Source organism: Alexandromys fortis, unplaced genomic scaffold (genome assembly GCF_014885135.2).
Source record: "Alexandromys fortis isolate MF-2015 unplaced genomic scaffold, M_Fortis_MF-2015_v1.1 scaffold_178, whole genome shotgun sequence".
Taxonomy (NCBI): Eukaryota; Metazoa; Chordata; class Mammalia; order Rodentia; family Cricetidae; genus Alexandromys; species Alexandromys fortis.
The window spans coordinates 3,128,993-3,141,118 of record NW_026068054.1 but is presented as its reverse complement, the minus strand read 5'-3'; positions in this window follow the sequence as shown (position 1 = coordinate 3,141,118).

The following is a 12,126-nucleotide window of genomic DNA, read 5'->3' as shown; positions in this document are numbered from 1 at the left end:
GGAACAGAAACAGAACTAAGCTGTTGTCACACTCAACAAATAAATTATTCAGTGTTAAAATAAAAGAAAAATAAGCACCTTGACAACTGACTAATCATTGATATAAATACAAACACCATTTAGATGTATTAATTTCTGTAACCGATAGAGAATGAAGCAGCTTAACAAGACCGTGAGATAGAGAGCCACACATGGTCATTATTGTCAATAGTGCTGATGATTAGAATCTAGAAGAAGAGATTTTTCAACATGGTTTCTGCCAATAAACTTATCGCAGAGTCTCTCTGCTTGGTCCTGCCATCCTGGCAGGCAGGGGTAGGTTTTACTGCAGATGTGACTACGTAGAACCATTAATCTGTCAGCATTCCTTTCCATAACTGCTTTAAAAGCCCTTCCTGTGAGTGCTTAAGTGCAATACTGATGCTGTTATCAATAATTCCTTATATCTTTGGCTCCTCAAGCCCAGGTTCCACTGGGATCATTTTTTCAAGAGTCAGGAGGAGACTGGCTCGGAAGAAGGAAAGACACTGAGCGTCACTGAGAGCCACGGTTGTTATTCTGTGGATAGAGGCTCTCAGCCCCATGGGAAAGTGCGTTTGATACAGGAATCCCTGGAGATATGGATGAAGAAGAGTGAGTACCGCGCTCTGGGACGGTGCACAATGAGAATGCAATCGGTCCTCCTGTGCTCCTCTCTGTACAAGAGCAAACGCTGCTTAGACAGTTACTCATTATTTCCTCTGTGTAGGGAGAGCTCGCTACAGGTGTAGCTCTGGTAGAACTTCTTTACCTGCCTGGCACAAGTTTGCACTCCATCTTTTCCACTGAGTAGAGAATTATTTGAGCCCAAAGCTCAGACCTGAGTGAGGAGTAGTGTGCACCTATGAATCACGGTGATGGCTGGTCTTGACTTTTTAGCTTGATTGGATTAAGATATACCTTATAGATCTGTGACACGTACACCTCTGTGTGTGTCTATGAGGGCGATCCCAGATACAATTAGGGACCTGATCTAAGGTACTGTTTAAATCGCTGACGAATTATAAAGTTGAATCAATTATTGGGAGGTGGTAGATCTTCTTGCCTATTTGGAGGAAGTTGGCTATTGAGTACATATGCTTGGGGATATGTCTTGTCATGGCCTCCTCTTGTATACCCTTCTCTCTGCTTTTTATTTGCCAAGAATTGATGAGCAACCTTCACTACACATTCCCACCACAAAGATGCTCTGCTCATGTGTACGGGGCCAGCATCCCAAACTGTGAGTTTGAATGTTCTTTCAGGCATATTGGTCACAGCTAAATACAGTTCATTATAGCACTCAATGTGCTTACTATATACACGAACCTATACTCTCTAATCCCTAGATGGCATCCCCATACGTTTCAAGCAAGTATTTCTTTCAATCATCCTGTATTTCTCAGTTGTTCCTACAAAAGACCCATAATCAGTTCTTGAGGACTGTTAGTTCTTTCTGGAGGAATGGTCAAGTAAGAAGCACAGCACTGAGCCTAACCATTCACACTCAGTGTTGCTGAGGCTGAACGGGTAGCATGAACAGGAGTCAGTTAGCATCTCCCTTCTACTTTCTCCAACTGCTCAGTGGGATACAGAGGAGAGGCAAACCACCATTCTCAAGTAGGAAAGAAGACTAAGTAAGACAATGTCAACCAGAACAAGTCAGCCCTTGAGTTTCTGGTCCTTTCTGTTGAGTCTCTGCCACCAGTTCACATCAACAAGATGAACGGGTGACACAGGGTGACACACAGAGGAACTAGTGGACAGAACAGGCCTCACCCCTCCCGAGAAGGGGCAAGCAGGTAGCTGAGCATTTAGCCTTATTCAGTTATCACAAAGTAATGTGAACTCTCTGCCTCTACCTCTTCTTGGCCCCATGAGGATCTGAGCTTATACTTGAATTTACAGACTTAGTTGGAGCCTATTTTTTTTTCCTAGAAAGATCAAGGTCTGGGCAGATTGAAATTCGGTCCTGCCCATCTGTAACGAGGCAGTGGAAGTCCTGTGTCATGTATCTGGAGTGATGGGAGAGGTACCCAATAGGAAGTCAAAGAAACATACTTAGCCAGTTCTTGCACAATAGCACAAAAAAGGCTGTCTTGCTTTTAAAAAGATGGTAAAATACGGGCTAGTAGGATGGCTCAGCGGGTAAAGGCACTTGCTGCTAAGCCTGCCCACCTGAGTTCGATCTGCAGCACTTACATAGTGGGGCAAGAGAACGGCCTCCTGAAAGTTGTGCTCCGACCTCCACGTGTGCAATGCAGCATGTGTCCCAGATTTTAAAGGATAGATGAGAAAATAGGTTCCTGAGCCCCGTGGAGTCTGATGAAGATGTCCGAAATACAAGAAATTCATCACTCGCCATGATATGGAAACTTACAAGTCGAGTGAAAAAGACTATCAACGGATGTCAAAACCACAATGAATAAAATGTTGGGTTTTAGAGCAGACTTCTTAAAAAGGTTTTAGAACGTAGTCGTGGTTTTTCTTAAAACAGAGGAAAAAGCAATAGATCTCATCAAAATTAGGTTATAGGAAGAATAAAATGGAAATTATAGAATCAGAGTGTCATAACTGAGAAACTCCCTAACTAGGTTAATAACAGAGTAGATAGGATGACATATGCTTGAGGACTGACCGTTGCAAGCAATGGAGCCCACGCAAACTTTTTAAAAGACAACCTGTACCATGATAACAAAACAGCAGACATTTGCATCTTTGGGGTACCAGAAGGCGATACTGAAGAAGCATTTTGGGGAAAAATGTCTGAAGACCTTCCACATTGGGTAGAAATTGGAAGTCAAGATATTCAAGAAGCTAAACTAATTATCAACTAGATGAACACTGCGTTGGTGGGAGAGTGGTGAGCCCAGCTGCCTGCTAAACGGAATAAATACAAAGGAGTCCCGAGACAGGCACATCAGAGTTCGTGTCTGAAAACTAGTTGCCGAGAAAAACCTTGAAAGCAGCCCCAGAGATGCAAGGCATTCTTCACTGGGTTGGTCAAGTTGAAAACCAGTGGATTTTCCATCGAGCCAGTGGAGGTCAGAATGATGGCACCTGTCTCCAATACAGAAATAAAGGAAATACCAGCTATAAATTCTATATGCAGCAAGCTCCATGGCCCGGAGGACAAGAGCCATGCACAGAACATACAGCTCCCCGACCGAGGGCAGCTACTGGGAGATGAGATGTGCCCTCGGAGAATATAAGGGGTAGAGTCATTAAAACAGCTCTCCTCTTTATTTCTTTTCCTATTATGACAGCTTTGCTACTTTTTTAGAAATGAGTTTTGGATGCCTTCCATCCCTGACAAATCTCACAGCGTTTGACAGTGTGTGCTCCACTTGTCATCGTGGTACATGGCCTTCTCTGTCCCTACTGGGGTATGGTTTCTGATCCAGGCTGAATAAGCAGGGGATGGGAATGATAGGAAGGACTTTTTCTTCGGGGGCATCAGAGAAGGCATCTTGGGGGGTATGAGATCTTGGCACTCTCTTTGGGACTGCCATAGAAAGTCGAGACTCTCTGAAAGGGAGATTGAATTGAGTTGAGCTAAATTTTCATAATCATGCTACCAAAGCTGTATCAAAAATAAACTTTCACCATTCAATGTAAATATTTGTTTACTGAACACACACACACACACACACACAGATGAGAGACAGACAGGCACGGAGATTGTTTCTTCTGAGTCCCACAGCCAAGAAAACTAACCATGGGGCCAGGGAGGAGCCAGGGCCTCTGAAGACAGGTAAGGACAAAGGACAGAAGCCTTAACAAGTTGGGACAACAGGTGACTCTGCAAATGAACGCAAGTTGAGGGAGTCCATTGGTGCCTCATTCTGTTGTGAACATTTTCTCTGTGTTCTGTGTTCTCTGTCTCCTTTAATGTTTATTGCATTCCTTAGGCAGATCAGCCACACATGATTCTCACCATTCCACAGATGGGAAAATCACTGCATAATTTTATAGGTTGTAGCTAACCAACCTAGAGAACTTGACCAGGTCACAAGGCCTCTAGGTTTCCAAATTAAAGGGAACATACGGAGGTGACTCTGTTATTGTGATGAGGAATACACCTTTAAAAGTACTCTTAGGGGACTAGAGAGATGGCTCAGTGGTTAAAAGCACTGGCTGTTCTTCCAGAGGTCCTGAGTTCAATTCCCAGCAACCCCATGGTGGCTCACAACCATCCGTAATGAGATCTGGTACCTTCTTCTAGCCTGCAGACATACAGACAGACAGAATGCTGTATATACAATAAACAAAGAAATCTTTTTTTTTTAAAAGTATTCTTAGGGCTGAGAAATAGTTTATGGATAAGAGTGTTTCCTGCCAAGCCTAACCACTACCCATGTTCCACGTGATGTGAAGAGAAAAAAATGACTCCTAGTAACATGTCCTGACCTTCACAGGCAGAACTGTATTTCTTCTGACTGTCCCAGGACCTTGGCTGTAGATTTAAATCTCCCTGAAACTTAATCACCCCCCAATCTTGGTCCCCATCCAGCAGAGGAACTCCAAATAGACTACTGTGTCAGTCATGGAGGTTGTTCTGTCGTGACTAAATGGATCTTGCAAAGAATCACAGCAAAGAGATCCTTTTCATTGGGGGGAAAACACAGCTTGAAAGCTCAAAGCTGTGAGAGAAGAATGAGCTTTCCCTCGGACTTCATCCAACCTGCCAGGCAAACTGGAAGTAATTATTTTATGTGGGATGCTTATTGCCATTACTGTGGCAGGGACTTGATCTCACCATTTAGCAGAACCATCTGTTCCTTCCTTGGCAGGCACTCGGATCGCATCTCACCTGGTGCCTTGGCATCCTTGGCCCTGGAGCAGAGCATGACCAGAGCTAAGATGTGCAGTACAGGAAGAAGAGATGACGTCTCTTCCACCCCTAGCATAGCTGGGCAGATATGGACAAGTCCAAAGTGACGGATATCATACTGAGACATATTGCTATTAAATGCACCATTGTCTAGCACAGGACCTGGGCTTATTACTTGCTACCTCTGTGATCTTCAGCATATTATATAATCTCCAGGTGTTTCAATGTTCTCGATGAAAAATTAGCACAATAGCTCTTACTTCACTGAGACTTCAGTGCAAATCATCACGCTTAGACATTAGCAATAATGGCAAATGGTTCGGAGCAGAGAGAGCAAACTGTGGGACTAAGAAAGACCTTTGTGGCCTGGAAACACTGCTTCCTTCCTGCTCCGTGCTCACCCCAGCCCGAAGCTGTTGATTGGCTACTGCACTGGGGACAGAGCCCCTTAGGATTCTCTAAAATAAAACGCAGAACAGAGGAAGCCATCCTGGGAATGGGAAAAACTTTGGTGAGAGTTGAAATCTTGACTCTTCACTTGGTAAACAAAGAGGCATTGGTGGGAGCTTCTGAGTTGGCACACGAAGTCCAAAAGTCAGAGCCTTAGGCAAGACTAGATCTTTTCCTTCAGCCTGGAGTCCACGTCCTAGATGACACTTCTTAATGATCCAGAAAGTGAACTTAACTAGCTGCTGCGTGAAGTCTGTATGCAGGGTTTAGTAGCATTAATAGTCTGTAGTTTCTAGGGTGTTAACAACATTTTCTCTTTATAGGTGTTGAAAAGCATTATCTTAGTGTTTTGCAAAGTGATAGTGATTTGGCAAGGCGCTTGATGTTTTCAAAAAAAAAAAAAGGGTGAGCCAGAACCCAAACAGGACTAGCAAGCACAGTCTGTGGTCTCTGTCTTTTACCCATGGTGTTTGTGGTAACTGCATCTCATCCCATTGATGGGAGTGTGGCTTTATGGTCTAAAGTGATTGGCTAGTTTGCACAAAGGGGAAGGGGGACGTTCAGGAATTATGCACCCCTATTGGGCTAACTACCATAGAAAACCATTCCTCACACAGAGAATGCTGACTGCCTTTATGGCTGAGCCCATGTCATTTTTCAGAGTGGACAACTGCCTCTTACTTTCTCATAGAGATGTTGCCAACACTGTTTGTGTCAGGAGCCATTTGGTGTTTGGTACTACATGTAGCAGAGAATGATGAGCACATGGAACCCATCACCTAAGTCTCCATGGAAACGGTTCAGTTGTCATGATGAGACACTTGCATTTGTAAGTACCCTCAGGGTAGATTAAATGGCTCAGCCTGTGAGGGCGCTTGCTGCCAAGCCTGATCATCTGAGTTCAATCCCTGGGGTCCACATAGTGGAAAGAGAATCAGTTCCTTCATGTGTGACGCAGCACACCCACATACATGCTCACAAAATAAATGTGATTTAGAAAAATATGAAGTACCCTATAAATCTACAAGCAAATCAGTGACAAGTGGCATCCCAGTATATTTCTGGAATTTATGGGCAGATACCATAAACAGAAGAAAACAATTGAGTTGCTCTGGGTTTTCTGAGCTTGGTAGCCTGGACCAACGTTTGTCTTGGTTCTGACATTTCTCTACCTATTTTGTGGCAATGGCAGAAAGGGTAGAGGATTGGAAGCTTGTCGGGTTTCCCTATCTGTGGCAAAATCCTGAGCAACACAACTTGAAAGGAGAAATGCTTCTTTAGGCTTGGGGTTTCGGAGCTTTATTGTTTGACTCCATTGCTCTCGGCTGGAGACGAGGCTGAACATCATGGCAGAAAGTGTGGTGGAGCCAAGCTGCTTTCCCTTGGTGGCTGGAGAACAAGAGAAGGAGAAAGGGGTGGGAGGCAAAAATATACCCTCAGATGTACACCGCTGGTGATGTGCCCCTCCTAACTGAGCCTCTGCTCCTAGGAGGGTCACCAGCAAGGTACGTGAGCCTTCAAGGAACATTCCAGATCCAATTATCACAGAAGGGATCAGTGAGGTAACACCGGGTCAATGATTTGAAAGAAAAAGGAATATTAGTTTTAGTGATAGCTCTTGAGAATATTTTGCCTTAAAAATATCCTTTAAAGGGGATGCTGTTTCTTTTGAAGTCTTGGCATGTTTGTCTTGAACAATCTATATCTTTGTGTGTGTGTTTAAACTTTATGTGTATGTGTGTGTGTGTGTGCGCACACACACACACACATACACACAAACACAGTTTGATGAGTTTTGACACATGCATAGATTCTTTTAATCAACAAACTTGTCTGGATTCCATGTATATAACATATTCTGCTTCTTCTGCCCCCATCCTCTCCCCATCCCTGTCAACCCTCTTCCCACCCACTTCTGTTACTCACACTCCTTTTCCCATGTCCATGAGTGTTGGCTTTGTTTTCTGACCCATTTAGACACGCCCATCTCTGAAGCCATTGGTTGGAACTACCTACTGGAGCCTGATGTGGGTATCAGTGGGCACAAAGCTGAAAGCGATGGTTCCCCCTCTCCCAGAACCTAACAGTAGCAACCAGTTCAGCCTTGAGGGGTGGGACTTCTTGAGCCCACCCTCGGTCTCTGCCTGACAGAAGACAGGTCCCTTTTGTAGACTAAGGCAAGCATTTATAGTTGTGGGGAGTTTGGGATTGCAGTGACCTTATCTTGCCCAGAGAATGAGAATTTCACTGCAGTCTTTTCCTCTATCTCCCAGATCTTAAGGTTCTTTCTGCCCACTCTTCCGCAATGCTCCTTGAGCCTCAAAGAGGACATTCGGGGATGAGAACCTATCTGTCACTTATTTTTGGAACTCTGTGCAATCATGAGTCTCTGCTTCACTGGAAAGAAAATCTTCTCAGGGTAAGGGTGAGAACATAAATATTTAGAAGGCAGTTTGACACATTGATTTTCTAAACAACAGTGTTCAGATTCCCCTAATTCTATGACCTCCTTGACGGAGTGTTCTAATCTGGTTTTGCGATGGAGAGGTAAAACTGTGGGAGTAGATTTATGTAGAAAAAAATAGTACCTGGCGATTGTCCCATGTGGGAATCAGCATGTGGTCTCCACGAGTGTCTCTAAGCTTGGCTTTGCTTAGACTTCTATGCTTACCTCCTCTTGGCTCCCAGGATGGATCAGTAGCTTATCATGGATGACAATCAGAAAGTTGGATATCAGACTCCAGGGATACAGTTAATAATATAATATCCTCTAATATTTTTTCCTATTCCTATGTGTAGTTTGTTGCTTTAGGCAAATCATGTTTGTCTTGAAACCATAATGGAAAAGTAAGGGCAAGCTCTCTAGGTGGTAGGAGAGAATGACGTGACCCGCAGAGAGCCACAGATGGGAGGTGAGGCCTATGATATTTGATTTCCTGGGTATAATCAGTGCTGAAATTACTTCCCAAACATCCTTTCTTTGGTTTGGCTTCCTGAGATTACAAGGTTCTGTGTGCATGCACACATGTGTTTCTCTCCTATTCCTAGGTGTGTGTGTGTGTGTGTGTAACTAAATTTTGCTACGTGTGATAATCAATTTGACTTAAAAAATTTTTAGTGGAATCATCTTTTAGATTTAAATAAAATCAGTGACCACCCCTCCCCCCCATGCATGCAGATGGAAGGGGATCTGTCCAATGTGGGCAGGGTAGGAAGCAGAGGAAGAGGAGGCAGACTGAAGCTTCCTTGGGGGTGGGGCACTGGCCTTTAGTGGCCTTCCCCATATCCACACATCACATCTGACCTAACTTTCTTTCTGTTTCTGGGTCATGAGTGTGGTCCGTGCCCTTGACCACTGAAAACTCGGCTCCCCATGCCTGTACTGTTAAGATCTTGTTCGAGTCTGAGTGGCAAGAGGTGCTAGCAGCTTCAACTGTCAGCTTAAATGTGCATAGTAGCCGTAAAACCTTAAAATAGACAATGGCCATTGTTTGTCCTACGCCTTTGCCTCTCTTCGCGCCCTTGTCCCCTTCCCATAGCCCTGTCCACTTCTGCATTGCGCCCACTTCCTGTGCAAAGGCATTAAACCCACTTCTGAGTTCAGCGTTGTCCTACAGACCTTCCATGCGCGGCAGCCCGGAGCCATACCCTGCTTGCTAGTACAGTCCACTCCAGGAAAAGCCCTTCCAGCTGCTGTACGGCGAGCTCACTTCTTTTCTGCCAGCCGTTTTTACGCCCTTACTGTTTCTTTTCCATTTGAGAATTTCATTACTAGTCCCCTGTCTCAACGCAACAAACACACGTGACCCAGGCAGCCATTCCTCATGGAGTGCTCTGCGGAGGAATGGGCTTTGCGGGAGAACTTTTCCCTCATCTACTGGGAAGAGGCTCTCGCCCTCCCCCATCCAGCTCAGCCATTCTGTTACCAGCTTGGCATTGGTTCTGCGTCATCGTTTTTATGTTGGGTAATAACTCCCTTTTCTTTCTCACTCCCCCACACCCCCTAAGAGCGTTGGCAAAAGAAAGAAGACAAAACCCTGACCGGGCTCTAGCCTTTTTCTCTTTTCCTCTGCTCCCAGGTCTCATGTTACTTGAACGAAGGGGCCCGAGTGCTGGCTGAACATGCTGTGCTGAGCTACTGAAGTGGACCGCTTCTCTTTCTTCTCGTGCCATGAGAAAGCTTTGGGGGCTCGGGCATGCTGCTTTTCTGGCGCAGAGGAAAGACAATGCTGGTACTCAGGTCACACGGAGAGATACAGGGTTACAGGAGGGTCCTGGCACCGCTCTCCGTAAAGTGATTCAGGTACCTTGTTCTAGGAAGCCCTCATGGGAGCGGGTAGGTTTTCATCTGGTGTGCAGTCCTTTCGTCAGGACAGGCAAAAAGGAAGAGCAGGGGCAGAGCAGTGAGATGCCTGTCTGGCACAAACGTCTTGCTGGTACCTGTGCCAGGTGAGCTTCCCTTCCTGCAACAGACAGAAAGAATGTTTGGAGGACAGAGCCACACTTGTGAATATCCACTCCATAATTCCTTCAAACATACATGTACCTTTCCACTCTCTAAACTGAAAACCATAAATGCAAGCATTGTGTATTAGTTTCACATACCATGTAATCCCCAGCCCCAAGAGAGGCAGAGTCTGTAGAAGAAACAAAACGGTGTTGGCATCTCTCATAATTTTCATCTTAGTAATTATACCTTGAATCATTATTATTATTATCTCTAGGACACTGAACTATGGTATAGAATCTGTGATAAGTTTTGCATGCATTGTTGATGGCCCATGCATCCCATTTGATCAGCCTCCGTAGTTTGTCAACCAGGACAGGATGGCTGTCATTTAATCCCAGCAGGTCGGAAGTGGACCCACAATTTCAAACATGACACCCCCACACTCCGTATATGAAATTGCATAGCATGTTCGTGAATGTCATAGACATCTTAGGAAAGTGATCTTGACTCTTGTTGGATAGTGTACAGTTATTCTCTCTCCCTCTCTGTCTCGGTCTCTTTCTTTCTCTGTGTGTGCATTTGTGTGTGTGTGTGTGTGTGTGTGTGTGTGTGTGTATGTGTGTGTAGAGGGGCCATGGTAAATGTCAGATGACTTCTATAATCACTTTCCACCTTATTCTTTGAAACAAGGCTTCTCATTGAACATGGAACTTAAATATTTGACTGCAAAGACTGGAAAGCCAGCCCCAAAAATTCTCCACTCCTACCTCCCCAGGATTATAGTGCACTCACCTTTAAACATGTCGCTGAGGACCCTGAAATGAGGCCTCTGTGCTTCTGTGGTAAACACCAGCAAGTGAGCCATTGTGTGGACCTATGGAAGAAAATCCCTATCTGTACAAGGGAAAGCACAGGGCCATTTCTCTCTCGGATGTCCTGTGTGGTTTCCCCCACTCCCATCAGGCTTTTCAGCTCATGTCACCATGGTGCCGGGTGGACTTGAGGCACCTGACAGGCTTCTTTGAAATGAAGTTGGGAGCTTGAAGACTCCTTCTCACAGTTCTGTAACAGACATCGATGGACAGACCCGAAGTTTGTATGAGATTGTTCACCGCGGGGGGACTTGCATTTCTCTCCTGTACCAATGGCAGCTGAGTGTCTGTGTTGGGCAGGCTCCCCCGTGGCTGCTGGACAATGATGTAGCATTGTCCAGCTTGGTCCTTGATTCCTCGGTCCTTGGCTCCTGGACCTTACATCTTAGGACGAAGACACTAATGAATAGAAACAAACAGGCAAACAGATGTGGCGGCTTCAGGTGGTGACAATCCAATGCTCTGCGCAGTGAAACAGGTCGTGGAATAGACAGGCTCTCTCGACTGGGTTATATGGGAATCTAACAGAAGGGGTCAGTAGGTGAGGCGTGGATGGGGCCCTTCAGAGAGCAGATTTCCAAAAGATGAGCTTGACGTGTCTGAGAGGGGGAAGGGAGACCAGAGCGACTGTACAGCAGCTAGAGAAGGGGAGGGCAGAGTGAGAGGAAGTTGGAGAAAGGATGTGGAGGCTCAGGAAGGCTTACCAGCCCCGGCTTGACATCACCCTACTTAATGTATAAACAAATGGTCTTGTTGGTTGCTGTTTGGAGCATAGATTTTTGAGGAATAGCCCCAGTCAAGAAGACTATTGGGAGCTGTCTGTTCTGCTCTTGCAGGTAAGAAAAAGAATTTTCCTTGTGACTGGGAAATGTATTTATTTGCTTTTAATTCATTTATTTTCTATTTCCCCCATAATTTCTTTCAGTACTGAGATTCGAACCCAAGGCCTTACACAAACTAGGTAAATTCGCTGCTTTCCCAGCCCCTTAAAATATTAAAGCATATTAGTTATGAATTTTCAGTGGTTTGCACATCCACATTTGTATAACAGAATATACTGTGCTTTGATTGTATCCATCCTACCCCATCCTACGTCTTTTCCTCCCTCTCTCCTCCTCCCGTCACCTCTTCTTCATGTGGAGTGGGCAGGTGTGTAACAACACAGCTGCAGAGGCTGCAGAGCCCAAGGCACCGACCCGTGTCTGAGAGTAACCTCTGTCTACAAGAGGCTGCCAATTGCTGCGTCCTCACCTGGCAGAAAGGAAGAAGAAAACCAGGCTGTCCTCTTCCGCATCTTTTATAAGGACATCGACCCCATTTATGAGAACAGAGTCCTTGTGACAAGCACACCCCAAAGACCTCTACACATGGGCTCTGAGGACACCCAGTTTAGAGCACAGCTGAGGCCATCACTCTTGGTGGGACATAGTGAGCACTCTCAAGAGGAGAGTGGGGATAGAGAGGCAAGGAGGAGATGTGGATGTGATATTGTTATGATTATT